General features: G+C 50.8%; 1 long non-coding RNA gene across 1 annotated transcript; it reads right to left on the bottom strand.

Annotated features, from left to right (window-relative positions):
* Positions 1-230: 230 nt before the first annotated feature.
* On the bottom strand, positions 231-7,276 carry LOC138113873 (uncharacterized). Its single transcript, XR_011152368.1, has 3 exons — positions 6,255-7,276; positions 4,744-5,976; positions 231-467 (listed from the first exon to the last, which is right to left on the bottom strand). It is a non-coding gene; the product is annotated as an uncharacterized lncRNA (long non-coding RNA).
* Between the last annotated feature and the right edge of the window lie 11,566 nt (positions 7,277-18,842).

Raw genomic sequence — 18,842 nt, forward strand, 5'->3', positions numbered from 1 at the left:
GGGAAGGCGGTTCCCGGGAGCCCCAAAATCATCGCGCCTGACAAATGCCCAGCCCCGGCACGGTCAGCACCCAACCCCTGGCGATGAACGTCACCTCACAGAGCGGCCGGGGCCCAGATAAAAAAACCCAGCTGGGAGGGAAAAAAACCCCAGACAGCAGAGCTGGGTGGTTTTTACTCTAAGTTTAAAAAGTAGCTGAAAAGCCTGAAAGGCAAAACTCACACCCACAAGGTTAGAAGCATTCCACACACGCACTCTTCTCGCAGGCAGACAGACACAGACAGTCACACACACACACAGTCACACAGCCTTCAGCTTACACCCTGACTGCAGCCCTGACTCAAAACATTCCAGCCATGAAGATGCTTCGACGCAGCTTCTGGATGCCGCTCCTCGACGCCGAACGGGGCGCTCTGGGAAAATCGGTAGCGTCGGTGACCGCAGAGATCCGAGGCGGCCTCGGGGACCTGCGAGACAACGTGAGGCAGCCAACGAGCCGCCGAGGGCTAGGAGTTATTCCCACACCGGGCCCATAAGTCTTCTACCCAAAAACCCATAGAAAAGAGATGAACCACTAAGTTTTATAACTCTTCTACTTAACCGTGACCCTACGTGCCGGGGCAGGGCAGCTCAAACCCAGACAGCACATAGGTAAGTGTTCTACGATGTACAGACCTGTGAAACAGAGAGGCAAGAACTAAAACGCAGGGGAAAGCAGGGATTAGATACAATAAAATGTCGGTAGGGCCTTTTTTAAGCTGAACCTAAGTCAATCACTACATCAACTCAAGTTGAACCCTATGTTAACTTCCAAAGACATATGTCTTTTCAAACCCAGATTTGCAATTTTAGGAAAACAGGAGCTGCGCGCTCAATGTACCTGGACTCCTGGCCAGTGGACGGGTGTGACAGAGCCCCAGGTCACAAAAAAGAAAAGCAAAACATGTGATCACATACCCTTGTACAAGAAACAATATCAAAGTGAGACCAACTTGGAGCAAGTCTGGATCATTCCCATAAGGGTTACCAGGAGGGGTTCTCTGCTCTTTCTCTGCAATGGGACTCCCCAGCTGAAGTTCAGACCAGGATGACAGGAACGTTTTAGGGTAACTGCTCTTGTATCCCTTCCTAATCGCTACTGTAACACATAATAATGATTTGATGCATTGCCTTTCTACCTTGATTTCTGTTACTGCTTCTTATCCATGTAGTTCATTCTTCTTACTTGCTTATCATCCATATAATAAATAAGCCTATCCCAAAAGAAGTCATTCTTTTGTTCTGATCACTTCACTAATAGCACTAACTAGCAAAAGAACACTCCCCTTCCTCTGGCAAAGAACTCTCCTTCTCATCCAGGTGCCTGTGGCTGAAACTGAAATTCCACCTCCAAAATGCTGTATGTCCAAGGTTAGTAATTCCCAAGGAAATTCCCCACCGATCATAAGCAATCACCTATAACTTCTCCTTTGGAATCGTTACTGCTTTGGCTTTCTGTGCAAGTGTTTCAAACATCCATTGAGGGTTCAGGGGCTTGCTCGGGTTGCTTATGGCTCACCCTGACAGGCCCAAGCCAACTCCAAGTACCCAGAATTTCAGGGAAATATTGATGCGGTTTATAAATGCTCCCCTTCCCTGCAAGTCAGTCCTTCACTGCACATCCAGGGAGCGGATTTACTCCGTCCTTTGTACTCAAGAGCACCTCTCCAGCACAAATCCCACCTCTCACAGACACAAACCAAACAGAAACCTACTGCAGGTGTTTGCGTTGAAAGTACAATTCTTAGCACATCTGGCTACATGATTAAAACACGTGCATGCACTGATGTCATAGAGGGAAAGCTTTCCAGCGGAGAAAACAGCCATTTTGGTAGCATACTTGGATACACCTTCAGAAAAAGCAGAATTAGCACCAATTCCTAAGACTGCTGCTGAGGAATCCAGCCTTCCTTGGGACACCCAATGCAGCAGACACTGGAAAAGGAGGGAAAAAGCCAAGCTTGGAGTGGAGAAATAGAACATAAATACACCAGCCTTTCAAAAACCTTCACATTGCAATAGTGGGAACCAGTCACATTGACTCTTTCCTTGCTTTTTGTGATTACATAAATATGAAATACAAACAGGTAACAACTATTTTGAGTTTCCAAGTGCCAAAACCTGCTTTCCGAGTGGTAGGGGGGGAAAGCAGCAATTCAAACACCTCACAAAAAAACTAAAATCAACCAACCCATCAACCTAACACTCCTTTACAGCAAGCAAAGGCCACACATCCTAAGGGCTAGATGACCCATGAGCCAGCTTCCCCACATTCCTGCATTTCAACAGCTTCTGATTGCCCCTTGTACTCCTACAAAAGCCAAAAACTAAACTGAAGTTTTAGAAAAATAAAATTAGAATTGGTGAAACTAACTCTAATAAAAAGTGTTATCTCTTACACGGCTAAAATCTGTTGAGATATCATTAAGAAGCACTATATTTAGAACGCATTCTACTTACAACTCTTCTGTTTGACTAATCAAAGAGGCAAGCAGAAGCCAGTGTTTAAAAATTGATTCTCAAAACCGAATCCTAACACAAAACCCTGTCGCTACAACCGTCCCAAATGCATTTACACATAAATAAAGGGCAGTTTGTAGGAGTGGCTGCCTTCAGCAAAACACCAAACTCCCTCTCGAAGGTGAAACTCCTGAAAACTGATAACCAGTGAATCAAACTGTAACTACAAAAGCAGATGCTCTACCTACTCCCCACCAAAAAGAAATGTTCCTGGATTTTCCTGCGATAGCCACAGAGTTCGCTCAGATGCTTTAACTTCCCTTTTGAAAACTCTGTTCCTATATGTGAATTACCTCTGTGTGTACGTGTGGCAATCAAGAGAACCACTTCAGGAGATACACATTAACACTGCTAAAGAAAGAGATAGACCACAGAAACTCCTCCTGCCTGAGGGAGAGATTAAACCAGTTCCCTTTGTCCCTCAACCCCCCAAGCTCTGCCTGCTCGCAAAGACGAAATTTAAATACCAAAGGCAAAGCCAACCCCAGTGATATCGCACCCTACAGCAAAATTGGTTATAATGAATACTCCTGCAGTTATAGAAATACAGGGCAATAGCTCGAAATGTTGAAACAAGAGCACAAGTGATAAAAGAAAGACTAGGAAGTGTACCAGCCGAAGAATTACAAGCACTGGTAGTAAAAAGAAAGACAAACACTGTATGACTAATTTTGTATGGTTATCTGGGCTGGTGCCACATGATGATTGTATCGCTGAAAGTGTTAGAGTGGCAAGTGAATGAAAAAGAGAAGTTTCAGCAAGAAAAAGCTTCAATGGTTGTCTCGATTCTGATCCATACAAGTCCAGTTCTACCTGACACAAAAACCCCAGACCTTACAAGCCTATTGTAACAACAAAATGGATTCGCTGACAAAAATCAGAAAGATAAAAAGTAATCCACAGCACCGACATCAAGTTGGTAAATGATTGCATTATAAGTTAAGCCATACTAGAAACCTTATTTTTGCAGCACAAAGAAAAGACTAACCATTGACCAAAAAGGTGTGTAAAATACTTCTATACAGCGCTCCCAGTGCCAGCTGAAACTTAGATAAAGCCATCCAAACCTAGCACCATCCTACACATCAAAAGATAACAAAACACGCCGTTCAACACAGCAGATAAGCTGTCTTGAACCTCTGAACCATCTACCAGTTACAAGTGATTACCACGAAACGCAGGCGTGCTGATACAGATCCTGTTATTTCAAGACTTAGTGACTGGTCTTCCAGTCCCCCTGTCCTAAACTGTACAAAGCGACACCCTTTCCTCTGGGCGAGCTCAGCTTTGCACTGAAACTAAGAAAATTTCTCACTGAAGCCTCACAAACCACTCCTCCACTGCCCCCGTCTGACAGCAGCGAGCGCAGCGCTGAGTCTGCAACCAGAGGCCAGAGATGGAACCGCTGCCGCAGCTCTCTGGAGAAACGCGTCCGCTGTTGCTTCGGTGCCACAGTTTGGATTTCTCCAACAACCTTGAATGTCTAAGCATTCCCTCACCGGACAAAAGCGAGGCACCGGGCCGAGGGGCACCCGGCGGCGCCCGAGCCCCGCGCACGGACGGCACGGAGCGGGCGGGACGGCCGGGAGCGGCGCGGCTCCGTGCCTCGCCTCCCGCCTGCGCTCGCCTCGGCTCCGCACGGCTCGGACCGGCGCGGCTCCGTCGGTCCCTGTCGGCAGCCCAGCCCCCAAATTGCCATTCCTCCTCAGAAATTCCCCAGGGGCCGGGAGTGCTCCCACGCAAGACATTCGGTGCCAGGGCACAGCCAGAAGCGCCCTCAAATGCAGCGGCACGCCCCCATCTAAACCCTTCAAATGCTGGAAAAGCTGGAGTTTCTTTCAATTTAACCCCTGGAACTGAGGCAACGGGGGGTGTTTACCTCAATTTAAGCAAATACAATGGCAAATAAAGGGGTTCTCCCCTTCAATTTAATCCCCTGAAATATCAGAAAGAGAGGGGCTTTCCTCAAATCTCTCAAATGATGGGAAAAGGGCGATTTTTACCTCAATTAAAACCCTTAAAAAGCAGGGACAATGGGGCTTCTTCCCTCAATTTAAACTCCTTCTGTCCTCGTAGCCCCTCTTTTTTCTGGGGGCACTTGGGGAAGGTGTGGCAAGATGAAATCAAAAGGGAAAAGGAGAAAGACACCCACCCCCCCCCTTGCAAATCCACACCGTGGCTCACCTGCTGCTGCCTGGCACAAAGGTTCGTCCCTTGGCACCTCCTTTAAGCAATGCTCCACATCCAAGTGCTTCCCCAAGACGCTGGGAGATGCTCCCACCGTCCTTCTGTGAGAGACCCCCCAGGAGCCCACCACGAGCCCCTCTCCTCCAGCAGCGCCACGCAAAAGGGAGCTGAGGAAACCCATCCTAAAACAGCCCCCGGCAGGAGCTGCCCTCTCCTCACCGTCACAGCTCACACCCGGGTGTTGGGGTGACCCAGCCCACTGCAGGGCTGGGGCAGCGTGCCAATCAATCCCAGCCCCTCCCCTGGATCGAGTCCCCCGAAGAGTCAGATTCAGGGGGCGGCTCAGAAGCCTAAGCTGCACCCCCTGGGCTGTGCCCGGGTCCAAGCCACCTCCCCCGGATCGGGAAAATTCTCGGTTACTCGGTCGTTCACTGGTTCTGTTATACCTCCCGCCTCTCGGTTTACCCCAGTGGTTCTTGTTGAATTGTATCCTCCCCCTGGCTTGTAACTCATTGCTTGTTTTCCCCTTTCACCGGGGTTTTCAAATTCCCTATAAAACTGAGGACAAGGGTCCAAGGAGCGATCCGATCCCTTCCCTCCGACCGACCTCATCATCATCCCATCGCATTAAACCTGTTAGAAGCCAGACCTGAACAGCCTCTCTTTTCCTTTGTCTCCGAGCTAACGTGAGCCGAGCCCGTCGGCTCCTGCTGTGTTCCCTCTGCCGAGAAGCCAGCTAGCTTGCCCAACAAGCAGCTCTCTTCCTGATCCCGAAGTTGCTTCTGCGACAGGCAGAAGTAACGCAGCTGGACTCTCTCTGACCTGGGGCACGCCAGAGCTCGTGCCTCGAGCACCAAACGCTGCATTACCTGGGGTTGTTGCTGGTCCCAGGGTGAGGGCAGGTGCAGAAAGCATTTGCTGCTCATTCCCTGGACAGCTCATCCTCTGTACCTGATACACTGGGGCACCAGGCTTTCCTTCCTATGGATAATAGATATTTGATGCCAATTGCAGGTAAACTGTCAGGGGTGTTTTTTGAAGTATCTTTTAAACTGTAATTACAATTATGCATAATTATTATATCATTAGCATTCCATAATTATGGGTGTGATTTTTGACATTTGATAGACAAGACTAAATCTCTTGCTGGTTTTAGAGTATTGCGTTGAAAGTCTGTGTGCTTTCTCTTCTTCCCCTGTTCCAGGAGAGTTCTTGGGAAACTTCTGTTATCTGTAAGAAGGGTGTAACATCAGAACTACTACAACCTATTTGCTCCTAAAGCAATGCACAGCAGCACATTTTTAGGCCGCTGGGCCTGTGCTCTGCGAGCTACCCAGCAGTGCAAATGATGAGGACATTCTCCTGCTACACTATCAACATCCCTGTCATTAGGTCTCCCCTTAACAGCATTCTTATTCAAACAAGGGGAACAGCAACTGTGCTGTGAGGAAGAACGTCCCCTCGCTGGTCCTTCAGGCAGTTCTAGTAAAAATAAAAAAATCCATTACCTTCTCTACACAGCAAGGATGGATCCAGCAGCTCTGTCATGTATTCGATTTCAGTCTCCAGCTCATCACACTGGGCTAGCACACGTGTCAACACAGGCAGGAAGTCATCGGCTCCATACGGCCTCCCTGGGTTGAAAGGAACGCAGGCAGTGAGAGACAAACCACACTTTTTCACCAGTTCCCGTGTTTGAAAGGAAAGCACTCTTTTGTGCCTTCTCTAGCCAGCATGTCTGTATTACTCCAGAACCCCCTGGAGTCACCAATGTGCAGCAAAGAGAACGTCGCCTGACACTCACTGCACGGGAGACCGGCTCAATCCTGTCCTTCCAACAAGCACGAATCTTACGATGCACGCCTTGAGGCATGCAAGGGAAATTTAGAGACTGGGCTCACCTTGGCACCAGCTCAACCGGTGAACTGGTGGAAAGGCTGCCATGCCAGTCACCTGCACAGTCTCATTGCCTAAGAGATGATGGATAGGCGTTTTCTTTATACATCCAGGGATAACATCCACCTTCTGGAAGTGTCCAGACACAAACACCAGTCTCTGAGTATGAATCCCACAGCAGAGAAGCCCGAGTATAAAAGCCTACTAGATTTGACAAGGAAATTCAACTCATTTCCTTGACAGAGAATAGTCAAAAACACCAGTGAGCAAGGGCTCCTGTGCCTGAAGGGAACCTACAAGAAAGATGAGGAGAGACTGTAAGGGCCGGGATTGACAGTGACCCACAAAGACCCAGGCCCGTCCATGGTCCAAGCACTTTTCCTGCATTTGGATTTTCTGTTCAGAAGTCACTGTGTGGCCAAATCTCTGGGTCTGGCTAAACGGTGTTTAGTGCAGAACTGATGCGATGGTCGCTCAGAATTGCCCAGAGCAGGAGCCAACTTGCAACTCTGGTGAAACTCAAGTGACACCAGCTGAGGCACACTCTCCAGATAACACACTGTGGGTGTGCCAGGTTCAGGGGCAAACGGTCAGGCCTTACCTTCTCCTGGTTTGAGGCCCGGTTTGGCAACAACACAACATTCTAGTGCAGGATCAGTGCCAAAGGGAAGGGCTGCACAGACGCCCTGAGCCCCAGTCTCTGCATCAGCAGCAGCAGGTGGGTGGAACTCACCTATTTCCAGATTCAAATCCCTTTGTTTGTCACTCCTGCTAGTTTCTAGGCTCTGAAAGCTCATTTCAGCTGTTGAGTGACAACACTAGCTGGTCCGTGGATTTAAGGAAGCAGACAGTCTTTGGGAATGTGCGCTGCCATTTGAGACTTGTCCAACAAAAGGGGCACGGGGGGACAGGAGGAGGACAGGTGTTAGGGACCGAGTCCGGAGGGCTGGCCGCATAAACGACACGTACCCCGATACGATTAAGCATCCTTCTCCCCTTATTGTTCAACTATGCCAACTTATATCTACTTTTGCAAAGATTCACGCCCAGTCCCTCTAGATGGCCTCTAATCAGAGGGGGAACTGGGCAGCTGTATACCTTGCCAAGGACTCTCAGGGCTGCCTGCAGTCAGGGGCCTGTTCAGGGGCTTTTCCTCAGTAACCCTGGGTTGTCCAATCTTTCCAGGGGTATCATATGCCCTTGTTCCATAAGGAATCCCTCTACAGACAGGGAGTTGTCACCGGCCCCGTGCTCATGGGCTGTAGGGGACACCTGCACGGAGGAGGAAATGGAAATGGGAAAGAGGGAAATGCAACCTAATGGGACGCAGCCCTGGCACCACATTTCCTCTTGTTCCTGCTGGCCTGGAAAGCCCCAGGTAAATCCAGTCCCTCAGACCTTGCATTCCTGAACACCAGGAGAGCTGGAGTTTTACCCAGATCCCAGTGCCCTGCACAGCTGCACTGACACGAGCACAGGCTGATCGCTCTGCCCAGCACCATCCCTCATTTTCCTCCCATTGCTCCCCAAGCGTCCCCAAACCACCCCGTGTCTGTGCCGGGGCCAGTGCCTGCCCCGAGCCCAACCAGAGGCTGTCACCCAGCCCTGCACCAGCTCCCACCCCTGGGAGAGCTGGGAATGCACTGAGAGCTCAGCTCCCTGGGCTCCCCAACACCCAAACCAGTCCTCAGACACACAAATAATGCCCAACCTGCCCCTCCGGGCACAGCCAAACACCACAATTCCATCATCCCCAAGGAACTCTGGCAGGTTGCCTCTTCACCTGTGCCTTTTTCCAGCAGCCATGGCTAGGACCGGGCTGTCAGAAATAGCATTCCCTAGGCAGTTCATCCCAGCACAGAGGAGAAGAGGAGCCTGTCACTCATCCACACCACGGGCAGGACAAGGGGGGCCCAAGCTGGCTTTGGCTGCTCCAACATCCAAAGCTCTTGGTGCCAAAGATAGGACGAGTTCAGTGGTTGCTCCTGTCCTGAAAGAGAGCAGAAAAGCGAAGTTAATCCCACTGTGGAATGCAAGACTCCTGCATTTCATATTTCTGCTCTGATTGCTCACCGCAGAGTATTATCCATAGAAAGAAAAAGGAGAATGACACCATATCAAATAAAAAGTGCCCTTCTCCAGCACTTTTATTCCAAGCATTAAAAAGATGCCCATTTCTCTTCCAGCATTGTTTCCCTCATTTTAGCAGAACCGTCTTCATCCCAGACCCCCTTCATCAGCTGTTCAATCCTCTGGCACTGGATTTGGACAAAAGAAGGGACGCACCTGGATCGCAGGAAATCACGGAGAGAAACCCCTCCAAAACCTGACAGAGAAAAACAACAGGAGATGCAGGAAGACACATCCCTCATTTGCACGTCCGGAGTGCTTTTCTAAAGACTTCCCTGCATCTGGATGCTCTTTGCACTTGGCTTTCTTTACAGGAATGCATTTGCTGCTAAACACGTCTCAGGCCCTTATTTGATCAGGATAAGGTCGGATGCAGATGAAGACTCACACAGGGAATAGCCAGGGAGATGCAGGGCCTGGGAACATCAAGGACGGAGAAGAGAAGGAACAGGGATTGTTTTTCTTGTTTAGAGCCAGCAGTGCTGTGAGCTTGGAGAACACACGGCACCACAGGGATCCAGGGCAGGAGCGGGATAACTCCGGGATAAGGGGAATCTGCTCCCACTCCAGGGCTGTGCCAGTGAAGGAGGGGAAGTTTTAGTGCCTTCATGGCACACAAAAACCAAACCCAGCACCACCGAGCTGGACTTTCGTGAACTGCAACACAAAGCGGCCCCTGGCCTTTGGGGGAACACAACCTCACCGAGTCACGGAGCCAGGGGATGACACTTGGGAATGAGCCTTGCGGCCTGCAGCCAAATCAGATGAGGGAGCCACAGGAGCTGTGGGGTTTCCTGCTCTTCCTGCAACGCCATCAGTCCAGACCAGGAGACCTTTCCTGGAACAGATCTTCCCTGTAAAAGGGAGCAACACCAAAGCTCAAGCCCTCATTTAGAGACCCTTGGAAAAGCAAAGGTGAGAGGGGATTACCTGGAGCCCCAGGGGACCGAGGTGAAGGGGATGAAGAAGCAGACAGCAAACTGCTTCCACTGCTTCTCACTCCAGCAAGGGGAACATCCCTGGAATTTCACATCCAGCGTCTCTCCCAAGCCCCACCGGCGAACCCACACGTACTCCAGGACTGATCTCCTTTGTACTTCCAGCAGCACAGACCCACCGGGAGGAACTGCAATCCAAGGACACACATCAGCAACCGCCTTCCCGCTTGGCGCTCTCTCCACATTTTTCCCTTTCCAGTGGGATGCAGGTGCCACCCCCCAGAGGCAGGAAAACTGCCTTGCAATCCAGTACAAAACCTGCCTGGGAAGCCCAGGATGCCCGGAGCCAGCAGCCATTTCTCCTGGAGCTCCTGCTGACAGGCATTTGAAGCCTGCTGGGCCTCACAGCTGCTTTTCTGCCAAGGGCATTCCCATCTCTTATTTTTTAGCCCAAATAAAGGTTTGCAAAGCTGAGTTTTGTGAGAAGTGCTTCATATTTGGATTATTCTTAACTTGGGAGCTTCCCTTGGCACCAAAATCAGGGCGTAAACCCAACATGGCCTCAAAGGGCCATAAGATCCCAGATATCCAATCCCCAGTTCCCTCAGCATTGGTTCATTAAAGCTTTTCAGGGGTAATTTAGCAAACTTCACCATTTAGGTGACTTCACCATCAAAGCAACACGAAACCTGTGCAAAAGGAACTTAACTAAAGCTGGCTAAACGCTGCCCAGACCTGGCAGAAAGCGCTTCCCACACCTCTCCTGGAATTCTCTTTCCCAGCCCTTCCAGCTTCGGAAGGCTTCTGTGGGAGCCTCAAGTCGCGGTGCAGCTCAGAACCTGCACGTACCTAAAGCAGCCCCACGGGAACACAAAGCTTCCCTCGGGCATTTCGTTTCTTTACCCCAAACATTCTTCCCACTCAGCCACAATCTAGAAAGGAAAGAAAGGAAAAGAAGGAAGACCAATTAATTCTGACATAAGGAGTCTTGACTATTCCAACACACTGCCAGGTGAAAAAACATCCCTGCCAGGCTAACAAATCCCCCTGATACTGTCTCCATTCTGTATCAATTATTTAAACGCTGTATTAAGGAGCGTAAGGACACAATCCTTGGAATTCTCAAAAATGGCTCAGCTTGGCTACTCCAAGCACTTTCTCACCCGGGGAGCTGAGCTGTCCCACATTTAAACGCCACGTTTGATCCAAATCCCATAGAAATCTGATATTGTTTGGCTCCTGAGCTTTCCCAAAAGCTGTGCAGTCAAGCCTGGAAATCCTCACTGAAGCTTTGCCATGTCACATCGGGATTTACCCTTGGGAAAACCCCACTCTCAGCACTTGGGTTTCAAGAGGTTGCACCCAATGTTACAGACACAGAATTCCTGTGGGGTTTGGCATTTCCTGCACCTCCAAACACGTGAAAAGAAGGAAGTGCAGAGTCCCGAGGCTCCATTATTGCCATTCTCCTCACATCCCTTTCCTCAGCTGCACGTGGCTTTGTGCCTCCTCTGAAGGGCTGGAAAGGAATTTGGGAACCCCCCTCAGCTTCTTCGGTTTTCAGCTTTTTCTCTGAGCCGGCCCAAAAGGCAAACAGGAAAAAAAAAACCCCAGAAGTGCACAAAATCCCAGCCCCTCCCAAGATGCAGCTCCTCACACCAAACCTTGGGAGAATCCCTGGTGCTTCCAACACCGCTGCAATCCCACCTGGAGCTGAGCTTACAGGGTGCTCTGCCTAATCCACATCCAAGCCTGGATAGCCCAAAGCCTGCAAGAAAAGAGGAGGCAAAGTGAAAAGGAGTGAGGGGGAAAAAATCAGAGTTTCAGGTTTTTCCCCTGTTTGCAACAGGATTGAAGGGCAGGATGGAGAGGTTTTGTGGAAAAGAAGTACCAAAGGCTGCTTCATTCCCAGCAATTAGCGCTGCTCAGGTTGAATCCAAGAGGCCCAATCCACCAGGTTTAAACAGGAGCGGCCGACAGGATGGGTTATGACACAGATCTGTGAAGCTGGAGCCTTCTTCCTTCTCCCGGGCTCTCCCAGAAATTCTCCATGTCCGGACGCGCTCCCGCTCTCCCTGCTGGGGAGGACGGACTTGGATAGCCCGGGTGACTGGTGAGCCTAAAACAATAAGTGATGCAGTGATCCAAGTGTTTTTCACCAGGAAATGACATATTCTCTGGACCTGGGATAACCCATATCCCATGGCCTTCTCCAGGAAGAGTCCCAGCTGGATAGGGTCTCCCAGAAAGGATTCCATAGGGGCTCACCTTCTGCTTGGAGCTCGGCTGAATTCCTCAGCAATCCCAGGGAATGTGGCCATTGGAGGCTTTGGGCAGATTGGGCTCAATTGCGTTTTTAGGTTTTGTTACCGTCTCTCAGACTTCCCACTGGAATGTGGTCTCCAAGGAATATGTAAATCCCATTGGATTCCTGCTCTTTCGGACAATTTTTTGTACCATTCCTGTACAAAACGAGGCCCCCTGTTCGGATGCTTTTCCCCACCGTTCCCCAGCAGTTTTATCTGCCAGTGCATTCCCTGTGCTGGTTGGGCTCTTCCCAGATCTCTGAGCTCCTTCACAAGGCAGGAGATCCATTTGGCCCAGGAACTGAACCCTCCCGAGGAATTGTCTGATGCCATCTCCACATTTCACAGCTGATCCTTGTGCTCAAAGGATCCCCCTTTCTTCCCTCCAGCCAATTCCAAGCCTCGCTGCCCCCAGCTGGGAACAGTCCCCAGGCCGATCCCTGCAGTCTTCCCTGCCAGGATCCTGCTCAGGAATCCATGGGCTACAAATTGAAGAATTAATTCTTCCCACCCCTGCCCAGTTCTAATTCCAAAGGATTTGGTGTCTGCCTTACCCGGCTGGAGCCTGCTTCCAACTCTGTTCTTGCTGCTTCTGCTGCTTTCCATTTCCCAGGAATTCCACCAACGGAGCGACAGCGTTTTCCACCTCCTCCTCCAGGATTCCCTCTGTTGCGTTCGGGTGCTGGAAGGATATCAAAACCTGGGCCTCACTATCAGGAATTATATCCCCGGATTTGATCCTTTCCAAATGTCACCTCTTCCCAACAAAGCACTGGCCATCCAAGGAATTCTAGAGAGCGATGTGCTGACCGCTGCTTACTCCTCTGGAATGTCAGAGCTTGGAAAAAAAGGGCAGTTGAGGCTTTTCCTGGTGCTGCCCATGAAGTGTATTTTACCTAAGTGCCCCTGCCCATGCCTTTGCCTGTATCCGCCAAAAATCCACCCGTTCATTCCCCAGCTGCTGCCTCCCTCTTTTCCTGGATCCAACAGAATTTTAACAGGTGAATATTCCCCTCTGGAAGAGCACCTTGCATTCCAAACCTAAGTACAAACAAATCATTCCCTTGGACCTTCCTTATTAGAATTCCACTGAGAACGGTGGATGCAAAATGATCCTCTCCTGGCCCCTGCTGGATTCCTGGAGCAGGGATCCCTTCCCTCTTCTCCCCCCCCCCCCCCCCCCCCCCGCAGTGACCACCCTGCCCTGCCCCCTTTTCAGGCTTTGTTCCACAGCTCTTGTCTCCAACTCTTGCATCCTTTCCCTCACTCCAGGAGCTCCCAGCAGTTCCACACCCTCTTTTCTCCCATCCTGATCCTTTCTCCAAGAACAGAGCTCTGCATTTCAATTCCCTTCGCTTTTCTCCGACAATTCCCACCAATCCAGACCTAAAGCTGACACAAGGAACACTCGGTGCCCACAAATGCAAATCCAGACCTGGCCATGCCTAAACCAGCAAGTCTGAACACACAATCCTGGACCATCTGCATTAATTCAAACCTAACAATTAGGACATACTGAAGACTTCAACATTCCCAAGAAACATCCTGTTGCCTTCAACTCCCTGGGGTTTTTGCTTTGAACTCATACGGATTAGGGGATCAAGGGATTTCCCTGAAAAAAACCTGTGTGGTGCATGCTGGAATCCCCTATCCCGTGAATCCAGGGAGTGTTCAAAGCTTAAGTCCAACCTGGCCCACCATAAATTTTTGCCAACTATCCCCCAAATGATCAGGTTAACAGAACCCTGCTCTGGTGCTGCGTTTTTAGTATTGGAAAGCCAGGAATTACTTTATTCCCAGAGCGAGGCTCTGGATATGGGCTTGGGGAGAACAAGACCTTACCAACTTACAGAGCCAGGGGATGACGTTTGGGAACAATCCTGGACTGCCTGGCAGCAATTCATTGTACCTCTTGTCACCCACGAACACCTTCACCCACTCCTCCAGGAGCCCGGGCCAGCGGCTCTGCTTCTCTTGGAGCAGGAGGCATTGCCCTGCCCACTGCAGGGACCTGCAAACCATTCCGGAGTCAGCTCCGAGCCAGGGACGGGGCAACACCCCGTCCCACGGCTCCAGCGGCTCGGGCCCTCGGTAATTCCGGATCTGAGCCTCGTAATCCCTGCAGGGAAGAGGCCGGCTCAGGCCGGGATCGCAGAGGGTGGGAAGCGCCCGGGGTGGGCGGAGGCTCTGCCACCCCCACGGCCGCGGCATCCGCACAGCTCCGGGGGACGGGGCCCGCCCCGATGCCGCTCCCCATCCCGTTCCCCCGCTCCTCGCTCACCGCCCGGGCCCGTCCATGCCCGCCTGTCCCCCGCCGACCGCGCCTGCCCACTCAAACTGGCCGCGCGCGGCCGCGCCACGCCTCCCCATTGGCCAGCCCTCGGCCTGCCCCGCCTTCCTATTGGCCGCTGGCCCCGTCAATCACGCGGGAAACCCCGCCGCCCGCAGGCACCGCTCCCACGGCGGCCGCTACACGGCGGCCCGGGCGCATCCCCAGGGGAAAAGGAGGCACAAAAGGAGCAATTGGGAAGTTAAAGGGGAAGGAAGGCTGCGCAGCGCCCGCGGCGCCCCGACAACGAGGAGCAGCCCCCACTCCTCTCCCCATCTTCTTTTCCCACCTCCAAGCCCTGCCCAGCACTGAGGGAAATCTGACAGAGGATTCATAAAGAGCCCTCGCTGAGAGCAGTCATCGCCCCAGGCCTTCAGGCTTGGCAAGATTCTGTAGTGAACGGACCCAAATTCAATTCCCAAATCTCAATCTCTGACAAGTCCTGTTGGAAAGACAGCGGACAGTCCATCAGAACACGGAATTAAAAGGCTGCACAAGGAATAACAGAAGCTTTCCCAGGAATAGCCCAAGTTCCTTTTCTCCCTCACCGGTCCGGGGCCGTGAGACCGAACCTTGGGCCCCAGGAGACAGGAGAGGTGTTATCAACACTCGAACCTCCCAAGCGTTGTTATTGCTCAGAGAGCTGCGCCGGCACTGAGCTACTCCCATGCGCCTGCACGGCTTTGGGGAGGGGCAAGACCACGTCCCACTCCTGCCTGGAGAAATTTCAACGCCCTAAAAAGTCATTTCCCTTCTCTCTCTCTGACCCAGGGCCAAAGCAGCTGTGTAGAACAACCCGGGGGATTTATGGGAGGGTGACTCTCTCAGGAAAGACCCCAGACCCTGAGGAAACAAACCCACCCCAAATTTCCAGCTGAAAACACGCTGCTTCCTGAACAGCAGCGCACAAAACTCTCTATAGCCAGACAGGAGACGACAAACCAGAAAAAGCCAAAAGATGTGCTCTGCTTGCATGCACTCTCTGACTGGTAATTCCAAAGGAAATTCCCCACAGATCGTAAGCAGTCGCCTACAATTTGTCCTCTGCATTCATGACTGCCTTGGCTTTCTGTAGAAGTGTGTCAAACATCCATGCAGGCGTCAGGGCCTGGGCTGGCTCGTTTATGGCTCTTCCTGACAGGCCCAGGCCAAACCCAAGCACCCCCCTCACTGCTCCAGCCCCGCTTTCAGGGAAATACTGACACGGCTTAGAAATACTCTCCTTCCCTGCAACTCGCTCCCTCCCTGCGCATCCCCGGAGAGGATTTACTCCGCTCTTTGTTCCCGACAGCACCTCTCCAGCGCAAATCCCACTTCACACAGACACAGACCTAAGGCAATGGTTCCAGCAGCAGCTGCAAGCCCCAACTCCCTGTCTCCTGCACAGCTCGTCCAAGCACTCCCAGCAATCTCACCTCGGCCCAGAGACTCTCTGTCCGCAGAGGGAAACACAACCCGATGGCACGCAGCTCTGGCACCACATTCCCTCTTCCCTTCTCCCTTTTTCCAGCACACCAGGCTGCTGGAAACAGCATTCCCTAGGCAGTTCATCCCAACACAGAGAAGAGGAGCCTGTGACTTACCCACACCATGGGCAGGACAAGGGGGGCCCTAGCTGGCAGGGACAGGTTCTTCTAGCACAGAGGTTTCTGAGCCCAAAAAGGAGCCTTACTTTGGCTTCCCTGACTTATTCAGCAGCCTTTTAGAAACACGTGGCAGGGAGGGAAGCTGCTTTTCCTGCCACCATTCAGCTGCCAAAACCAGTAACCCCTCCACAGTGCTGCTGCAGCCTTGCCTGGCCCTGGGGCCATAGAGCAGGAGCCTTGTGGGCATGAACCTGCCCTTGATGCATCCCCTGAGCAAAACCCACTAGTGAAAGGTGGTGAGAGCAACCAGCAGGGGTGGTAAGCAAATCTGTGAGCCCTTAGGAGAGGCCTGTGCCATCAGAAATGTAGAATGGTGTCTTTCAGTCGAAAGGGTCATACAGTGTTCATCTAATCCAGTTGCCTCACCAAACACGCTGACATACAAAATAATAAGCAGAAACCTTATTTCTGGTATTTCCTCACTTCTAAGTCTCAGAACTTGCAACTAAACCTACTCAATCTGTAAATTTGCGTATGTCATTGATTAGATTATTTGTAATCTTTCTCACTGCTGAAGGGTTAACACGGTGTCCTTATATCCTGATGCTTATAAATAATTAAAGACACAGCAGAATTCTTCACTAAAATCTACCATAGTCTTTTCCAGAACTGATTTCTAATCCTTTCCAAGACAGCTGCACAAGTTAATATTAAAAAAAAAGTGCTGAACCATATTTCACAACTTGCCAGCTGCCTGCCAGGGCAGAGGGGTGCATGGTTCTGGCAGGGAGGGCACAGCCTCAGCACCAGCCTGCTTGGAGAACCTCCTCTGCTCAGTGCCAGTGCCTCAAGCAGCAGTGCCTCAGGAAGGAGCATTCCCAGCCCATCCAAAAGGACATAGGGATTTACTGGTCTGGCCACGGGGAGGGGGTGAGTGCTGCAAGGGGGAGGCTCTTGCACAAGTCTGGAGTGGGCAAAGAAGGCACAACTGAGAAGGAATGGCCACCTCAGCCCCTCTCCTTCATTACAGCTCTGCACCTTCCCCTACCTGTAGGTCATAGGGAGAGGTGACAATGGGCACTGAGGGAATCAGTTGGCTGAGCAAGCTGGCGGGCAGAAGGTCCAAGAAGCTGACTTGTAAAAAAAACCAAAACCTAGAAAGGTTAATCGTGATTAACCACATATCAGAAATGCCTTCCTCTCTAATGGTAAAGCCACTGACACACTTTTTCTCCTCTTGCTTTGTCATTTATCTCGTAAATCAACCCATCTGCTTTCAAACCAAACGTGCCAAGTAAATATGAAGATTATTAGGAAGCCTTTTTATTTCCCTAGAGCCAATTAAACAGCTGGAGGTTACATTTTTTTAATATTGCCAAGCTGTTACCAGGCGTAACAAAAGGCAGTTGGCTGCACACACAGCCCCGCAAGGTTTCACCGGGCTGATGCAGCAAAATCAAGGAACTTGTGCCTTGCAACCAGCTGCAAATGCCGGAGACGCACCGCTGATTTTATGGCAGCTGTCACACCAGAAGAGCTGATCCTCCCAGACAGTGGAAGTACACAATTAGGTCACATTAAACATCGAGAAAAGGCCACAGCAGTTCCCCATGCCAACTACAAGTGAGTGACACTGGCAAACAGTTCCTAGCTGGCAAGAACCATCCCAGCATCAGTGCATTAATTTCTGCTAAAAGTTTACAGATGAAGTCTGAGGGTGCAGAAGCGTGAGCAATCACCCAAACAGAGGGATTCATAACGCTTTCCCACAAGGCAGAGAAGTGAGACAGGCAAGCACCAAAGACTGGTTTATCCCCCCTGGGAAGCCACCGCTACCTCCTGTTCACAGAAACAGAGGGGCTGGCTACAGCATTCCTTCAGGAGGGTTTCCTTTAGGGCCAGAATAACAAGATGAAGCAGTGATGCTCACAGCAGAAGCTTCAGACTTGTGAAGGCTTTTTTTCCACGTACAACACCAAGCTCCTAGCCTTACCACAGGAGCAAAAGTATTTGCAGTGTCCTTACCATTGCACCCACACACTACAAAGTACGTCCTTGGCCAGAGGTGGACTAGCGAGAAAAGCACAGCCCACTCTGCTTACAGAAAGCCTTTTTGCATCCTGTCAGCACCACCTACATTCAGCTTAGTCCAGTCTTGCAAACCTGAAATCAAAGGTAGTTATGAAAGGTAGCTGTTGTCACAGGTAACAGACATTCTGTTGCACAATATTTGGTGCTCGCCACAAATTGCACTGAAACAACTTCTATGCCATTGCCACAACAGTGGTAATTATTTAAAACATGAATAAAAGGGCTCTGTACAGGAGGGCAATGCTGCATGGGGAGAGAACACACCACACCATGTAAACTTCAACACTGTGAGAAGTGTCAGTCTATGTCTTTTTACTCCCATATACTCCCATGTATCTTGAAACTACTTGTGGAGTCTACTGATTACAAAAGCATGGTAATTTTGCCTGTGATCAAAGACATAGCAATGATGCAGCAGCAAGCAGTGCACCTCAGGGAAATGTTACACAGTTTTTGGGATGGTAAGTGGGCAGCACAGCTTTCTCAGCACATGAATTAACACCTCAATTCTTTAAAAGTTTCCATTTTACCAGTTTCTTCACCAGGCTTTTTCAGTAGAAGCACTAGTTGTCATGATCAGCAGTCCTGCTGCAGTATCTCCTCTGCACGCATCCTCACAGAGCATCCCCATGCTTCGCTCCCAAACACAAGAGCAAGGCTATTCTTCACACTTTTAGGTCAGCCCTTTAGCACAGGCCAGGAGCAGCATCTCCTCCCAAAAGCAGCTGTCAGAAAGGCACAGGCAGATATGCATGCAGGAAGTAACCTCCTGAGGTACTGCTGCTGCACTGCCCATGACCAGGGTCTGAGAGCAAAGCCA

This window comes from Aphelocoma coerulescens, chromosome 8 (assembly GCF_041296385.1).
Source record: "Aphelocoma coerulescens isolate FSJ_1873_10779 chromosome 8, UR_Acoe_1.0, whole genome shotgun sequence".
NCBI classification, from domain to species: Eukaryota; Metazoa; Chordata; class Aves; order Passeriformes; family Corvidae; genus Aphelocoma; species Aphelocoma coerulescens.